At 51.1% G+C, this 6097-nt stretch overlaps 1 pseudogene; it reads right to left on the bottom strand.

Moving 5' to 3' along the window:
* Positions 1-3138: 3138 nt before the first annotated feature.
* On the bottom strand, positions 3139-3698 carry LOC102485396 (GPN-loop GTPase 3 pseudogene; annotated as a pseudogene).
* Positions 3699-6097: the final 2399 nt, after the last annotated feature.

The raw sequence follows: 6097 nt of genomic DNA, 5'->3' as shown, positions 1-6097 counted from the left end.
ATTTTCTTTTTTCCTTTTTTCTGCTATAGGGCATATGCACTCATCAGAAAGACAGAGACAGAGACAGAAAGCAAGAAATCACCCCCCAGGGGGGGATAGCCGCACTGCAATCCCTTCTCCTCCATTCTCTTCTCGAGATCTTAGATGCACACGCACATGTGACTGGTGTGAGTCCAAGCCACCAGATCCAGGACTCGAACCACCGTCGACTATGTGGGAGTTCAGCGACATAGCCATTACGCCAACTGCTGGTCACAAGAAGGGGGCATTTTCTTCCTGCTCAGGAGCTTTACTGGAAGGTCACAGCCTGGACCTGTTGAGGTCGAGATCCTGCAGGATGAGAAAAACTGAGCAAAGAGAGAAAGACAGGAGATTTCTTATGACTTTTGCTGGAGTACCTAGAACCAGCCATTCCTGGGATCAGCAGTTAGTGTAATGGTTATGTCGTTGGACTCCCACGTAGTCGACCGTAGTTCGCGTCCCGGACCCAGTGGCTTAAACTCATGCCGGGCGCATGTGCGTGCGTGCCCAAGATCCCGAGAGGAGAATGGAGGAGAAGGGATTGCGGCATGGCCATCGCCCCGGGGGGTGATTTCTCGCTTTCTGTCTCTATGTCTCTCTCTGTCTGTCTGGCGAGTGCACGCACCCTATAGCAAAAACCTCTCCAAAAAAAAAAAAAGAACCAAAAGACCCAGCCATTCCTGAAACTTCCCTAGAGTTTTCCGATAAGTGGATCCATATTTAAGATCCACGAGTCAGAGCTGGTTTCTACCACTTGCAGCAGACCTGACCATCACAGTGATCCTCAGCAGGCTCCAGAGCAGGCCCCTAAACATCACTGCTCACTAGACTCACATGGGAAGGGTTTTGTCCCCTAAGCTCTTTTTTTTTTTTTTTTTTTTTTAATTAAAAAATAATTATTTATTGTATTTATTTATTTTTACTTATTTATTTTAACTCGACCATAGGAGAGACAAAGAGAGTGAGGGAAGTGAGAAAGCAAGCCGCCAGATCTAGGACTCAAAACACGGTTGGCCATGTGGGAGTCCAGCACCTTAACCACCACACCACCTGCTGGACCCTAATTTTTAAATTATACATACTTTTCTTTAAAAATATACATTATTTTTTTAACTGCTAGAGGGTGCTTGCTTGCCCTTTATAGAGAGAAACCAAGAAAAAGAAAAGAAAGCTTGCTCATGCCACATCCCTTTTCCATTTTTCCACCCTGTTGGGAGTTGGGGCATGCACACGGGCCTGGCCACTAGGGCTGAGGCTCAAACAACTGTGGGCCAGATGCACTCCAGTTCCCTTAACCTCTAGGCCCTGGGGCTCGCCCACAAACATTTTCTTTTTTGTTTTTAAATTTTTTTCAGATTATTTAAAAAGAAAAAATGATTTTATCTAATGCCATTCATCACCATCATTATTACTTTTAAAACCTGGCCAGAGAGAGAGAGGGGAAGCAAGAAAACAAAGAGCCAGGCCTCAGACTCGCACCGGTCAGCCACAAGGGAGTCCAGCAGCCCACCAGCACGGTACCCACCGGCCCCAGACGATACGTTTTCAGTGCAGGAGAGAGAGAAGGTGCAGGCCAGCAGTGGTCCTACTATAGCCTCCCAGGTCTTCTCCTGCACGTACATATGTACATTGTTACAGTCATCCCTGCCCCCAAACCAGCGGGAGTCAAACAGTAAAATGAAGTGAGGCGGGCCTTGACTGCAGCACAAGTGCTAACTTACGTTATATACAAATCTACGTGCATTGCATTTCCACTTTTTTGTTGTTTTTGAGAGGTTTTCACTGTAGGGCGGGTGCGCTCTCCAGACAGACAGAGAGAGACAGAGAGACAGAAAGCGAGAAATCACCCCCCAGGGCAATGGCCATGCCGCAATCCCTTCTCCTCCATTCTCCTCTCGGGATCTTGGGCACGCACGCACACGCGTCTGGCGTGAGTTTCAAGTCACCGGGTCCAGGATGCGAACCGTGGTCGACTATGTGGGAGTCCAGCGACATAGTCATTACGCTGACTGCTGGTTCCCTGGATTTCCACTTTTGAAGTCTAAATCGATGCTGTTAAAAGAATACTTAAAGGGACCACAGCGAAGCGTAATGGTTATGTCGCTGGACTCCCACATAGTCGACCACGGTTCGCATCCTGGACCCGGCGACTTGAAACTCACGCCAGACGCGTGTGCGTGCGTGCCCAAGATCCCGAGAGGAGAATGGAGGAGAAGGGGTTGCGGCGTGGCCATCCCCCCTGGGGGGTGATTTCTCGCTTTCTGTCTCTCTGTCTCTCTCTGTCTGGCGAGCGCACATGCCCTATAGCAAAAAATCTCTCAAAAAAAAAAAAAAAGATTTCACTTGAAACAGCAGCAGTTTCGAAAGTACTCAGAACCTGATTCAGGCGTGCGGCTGATAAAGAGCCAAGAACTACTTTTTTCATTAAACTAACCCTCATCTATCGTGTCCCTCCAAGAGAAGACTATTTTGCTGCACTGCCCACAAGCTCTTCATGTACACAGTTACTTTTTGGCAAACTCTTCATTCTTTCTGGCATTCTTAAATAGTCATCAAACATAGAGGAAGGCTCCTGCTCAGGTCCCTTTGGTTCCTTAAATGCCAAATCCTCTCCGTACTGAACGGCGAAAGCGGCGTGTGACACGTTCACGCGGTCTTCATCCGGCTGATCGCAAGGTACGAGCCGAACCACGCTGTAGTCACCCACCAGCCCACAGACAGCTTTCGTCAGTTTTGGACTTTTTGCTTCTCAAGTCACTTGTAGATTCTTCTAACGCAGAATACATATCTGGATCTAGAAATTTCTCAATTTCCTTCTTGGCTTTCATACTCAGCAGATCCATTTTTGTCATGTTAACTTGAAATTTTTAAATTTTTTTTTTTGGTAGTGGGAGAGGTTTTTGCTATAGGGCACGTACACTCGCCGGAAAGACAGAGATAGAGAGATAGAAAGTGAGAAATCACCCCCCAGGGGGGATGGTCACGCCGCAATCCCTTCTCCTCCACTCTCCTCTCGGGATCTTGGGCACGCACGCACACGCGCCCGGCGTGAGTTTAAGCCACCAGGTCCGGGACTTGAACCGCGGTCAACTACATAGGAGTTCAGCGACATAGCCATTACACCAACTGCTGGTCCCCAACTTGTGGAATTTCTAGAGAGGTCATGGCACTCAGGGCTGCCAAGATGCCAGACATGAACGTGAATGGCTCCACCATGAACTGGGAAGGAACAAGAACCACTCCGCACCTCGGAACGCCCACTGTGCCAGCTGCTGGACCAGCTGTTTCATCACAGGCCGGGGAGTGTGCAACTCCATCTGACCTGGACAGTCGAAGAGGGTGTAGTCATCCTCTAGGTGACCCACACAGTTCTCTAGCCTGTCAGAATGATTGGCAAAGTACTCCACGCACAATACCAACCCTCCCTGGGGACCAGGCCGAAGAGTCACCCTCCATCGCATCGTCTACCTCGGTCAGTTCCCGGGTGTCGGCCATTACTGAGTACTTGAATCCGCTGCTGGGTCTAGGCTTACGACTCGGCCAGACCCATGGAGGGCCTCACAGTGCTGGACCAGGTGGCACAGGACGTGCGGGGCCCACGAACAGCTGCTAACACGGCATGGTGGCACCCGGTTTCCCGGCGCGGCCTGCCACACTCCCTTCAGCCTTCGTGCCATGCCCACTGAGTTCTGGGAACACGAAGTCTAAAACCTTCATGTGACTTGTAACATACAGAAAAGCGCATCAAACATACGTCCAAGTCAATGGATTACGACAAAGCCAGCTCTCATGTGACCTCATGTAGGTCAAGAGCTAGAACACCCCCAGACTCCCAAAGCCTCCCCTCCCCTTCCCATCAAGGAAAGCCACCACCCTGACATCTCTGGCCCTCACTCCCTGCTTCCTTCGGTCGTACTTGGCCCAAGTATGCTTCCCTACATAGTGTGGCTTAGTTGTACCTGTTTTGGTATGTTATATAAATAAAATTGTGTGTTTTTTCCTTCTTTTTTTTCTTTAAAGAGTTATTTATTTTATTTTATTTGTTACTGTTATTTATTTTTTAATTGGCCCAGAGGGAGACAGAGAGAAAGGGAAAGTGAGAAAGCAAGCTGCCAGGTCTGGGACTCAAACCATGGTTCACCATGTGGGAGGCCAGCGCCTTAACCACATCACCTGCTGGCCCCTGTTGGTTTAAATTTTCTATATGCTGTCTGTAAGAGAGACACAGAGAGAGGGAAAGTAAGAAAGCATCTCACAGGAGGATGGCCTTGCTGTAATCCTTTATCCTCCATTTCTCCTCTTGGGATTTTGGGGGCACGCGCGCACACACACACACACACACACACACGCCTGGCATGTTTCTCAAGCTATAGGATCCAGGACTTGAACCGTGGAGTTGGCCAAGTGGGGCCCAGTGCTTTAACCACCATGCCACCTACTGGTCATTTGTTCTTATATGGTTCAGATGAGAAGTAATCATTTTTTTTCTGGTGGGATAAGCAGTCTGGTCAGGATCACTTATTAAATTAAATTCCATCTCTTTCTCACCAAGCTGAAATTCTGCCGTTACTATAAATTATACCATGTTTGTGCTGGGGCCGGCCTCATGTATTCTGTTTTACTGAGGGTTTTTTTTTTTTTTTTGTCATTATCTTTGTTTCTTTTCTTTTTTCTTTCTAAGGCTTTTACCATAGGATACATGTGCTCGCTGGGGTGGGGGGATTGAGAAATCACCCCCAGGGGGTTGGCCATGCTGCAATTCCCTTTTCTCTATTCTCCTCTCAGGATTTTGGGCGTGCTCGCACACGTGCCCTGTGATTTTCAAGCCACCAGGCCCAGGACTCGAACTTCGGCCAACCATGTGGGAGTCTAGCGCCTTAACCACCATGCCAACTGCTGGTCCTTTGTTGTTATTTTTCATTTTACTCATCAGAGTGTGTGCACATGTGAGGGTGAGAGAGGGAGCACGCTCCTCCTCGGGGTCTGGCCATGCTGCAATCCCTTCCCTCCAGTCCTGCAGCCCACACGTGAGTGCCCACACATGTTTCAGGCTGGCCCAGTGGGGATTCGAACCGTGGTCCCCACGTGTGATCTGGCTCCCTTGAGCGGTGCGTTATTGCTGCCCCGTGGCGCTAGCTCTTTGCCATTTTCTCGACCGTTCTTAGAAAGGTGTAGGCGAGAGTGAGAGTTCTGGAAAGGACCAGCTCTGCGCCTGCCCTGGGGAGGGGGAGGCAGCCCGGTCCTGCACGCCCCTGCGCCCCTGCCGGGCTCTCCTGCCTGTCTGGGGTGGCGGCGCGGTTGCCTGCTCCGGTCCGCCCCGCTCTGCTCGGACAGCAGGACTAATCTCATTACCCTCTTTATGCCTGTTTACATCGGCCGCAGGAGGAGCCCCAGACGCCCCAGTCCGCCCTCCTCCCTGCACCTAATCTCCATCTGCCCCTTCCCCTCCTCGTCCCGTCTCCCACGGCCTCCGAGCAGGAGCCCCCTGGCACTCGGGAAGGACCCTCGGACTTGTCTTCTTCGAACGCGTCCTTCATCTTCCAGCTCTCCCCAAGGCGGCTCTCCCAGGACATCCCCTCTCCCCACCACCCCAGACGGCGCGTCCCCCACCCTCCCACTGAGCCAGGAGGTGGGTCGGTCCCCTGCCTGAACTGCGGAGCCTGCGTCCTGGTGCCTCCTGGTGGCCGGACGAGTTCAGCAGCCTCTCCCTGCCCTCTGCGACATCCCCTGCCTGCGGACACATCCTGCCTGCGTCCTCCGCGCGGTCTGCCGCCGCACTGTCACCCGGGGCGCCTCAGGGTCCCTGACTTCTCACCTGTCTCTCTGGATTGGTTTTAGTCACTGGGGTCTTAGGCGTCACTGTCTCTGTTCACTCACATTAATTTCTGTCCCAGCCTGTAGTGTCGTTTGGCAACATCGTTGAGGTTTTGTCATGGACTCTGATGGTGAAGACCAGCCCAAGTACTGCTAAACTGAGCTTTCTCTCCCCTACCTGATCTGGAATCTTCTATGTAGCTTTTTGCTTCCTCTGCAGCTAATAACTCCTGCCCTCTGTCCTCTTGTCCAAACCCCTGAG

The sequence above is a fragment of the Tupaia chinensis genome, unplaced genomic scaffold, assembly GCF_000334495.1.
Source record: "Tupaia chinensis unplaced genomic scaffold, TupChi_1.0 Scaffold000116_1, whole genome shotgun sequence".
Taxonomy (NCBI): Eukaryota; Metazoa; Chordata; class Mammalia; order Scandentia; family Tupaiidae; genus Tupaia; species Tupaia belangeri.
Note: the sequence above shows the minus strand (reverse complement) of the source record. Positions and strands in the feature narration are given on the sequence as shown.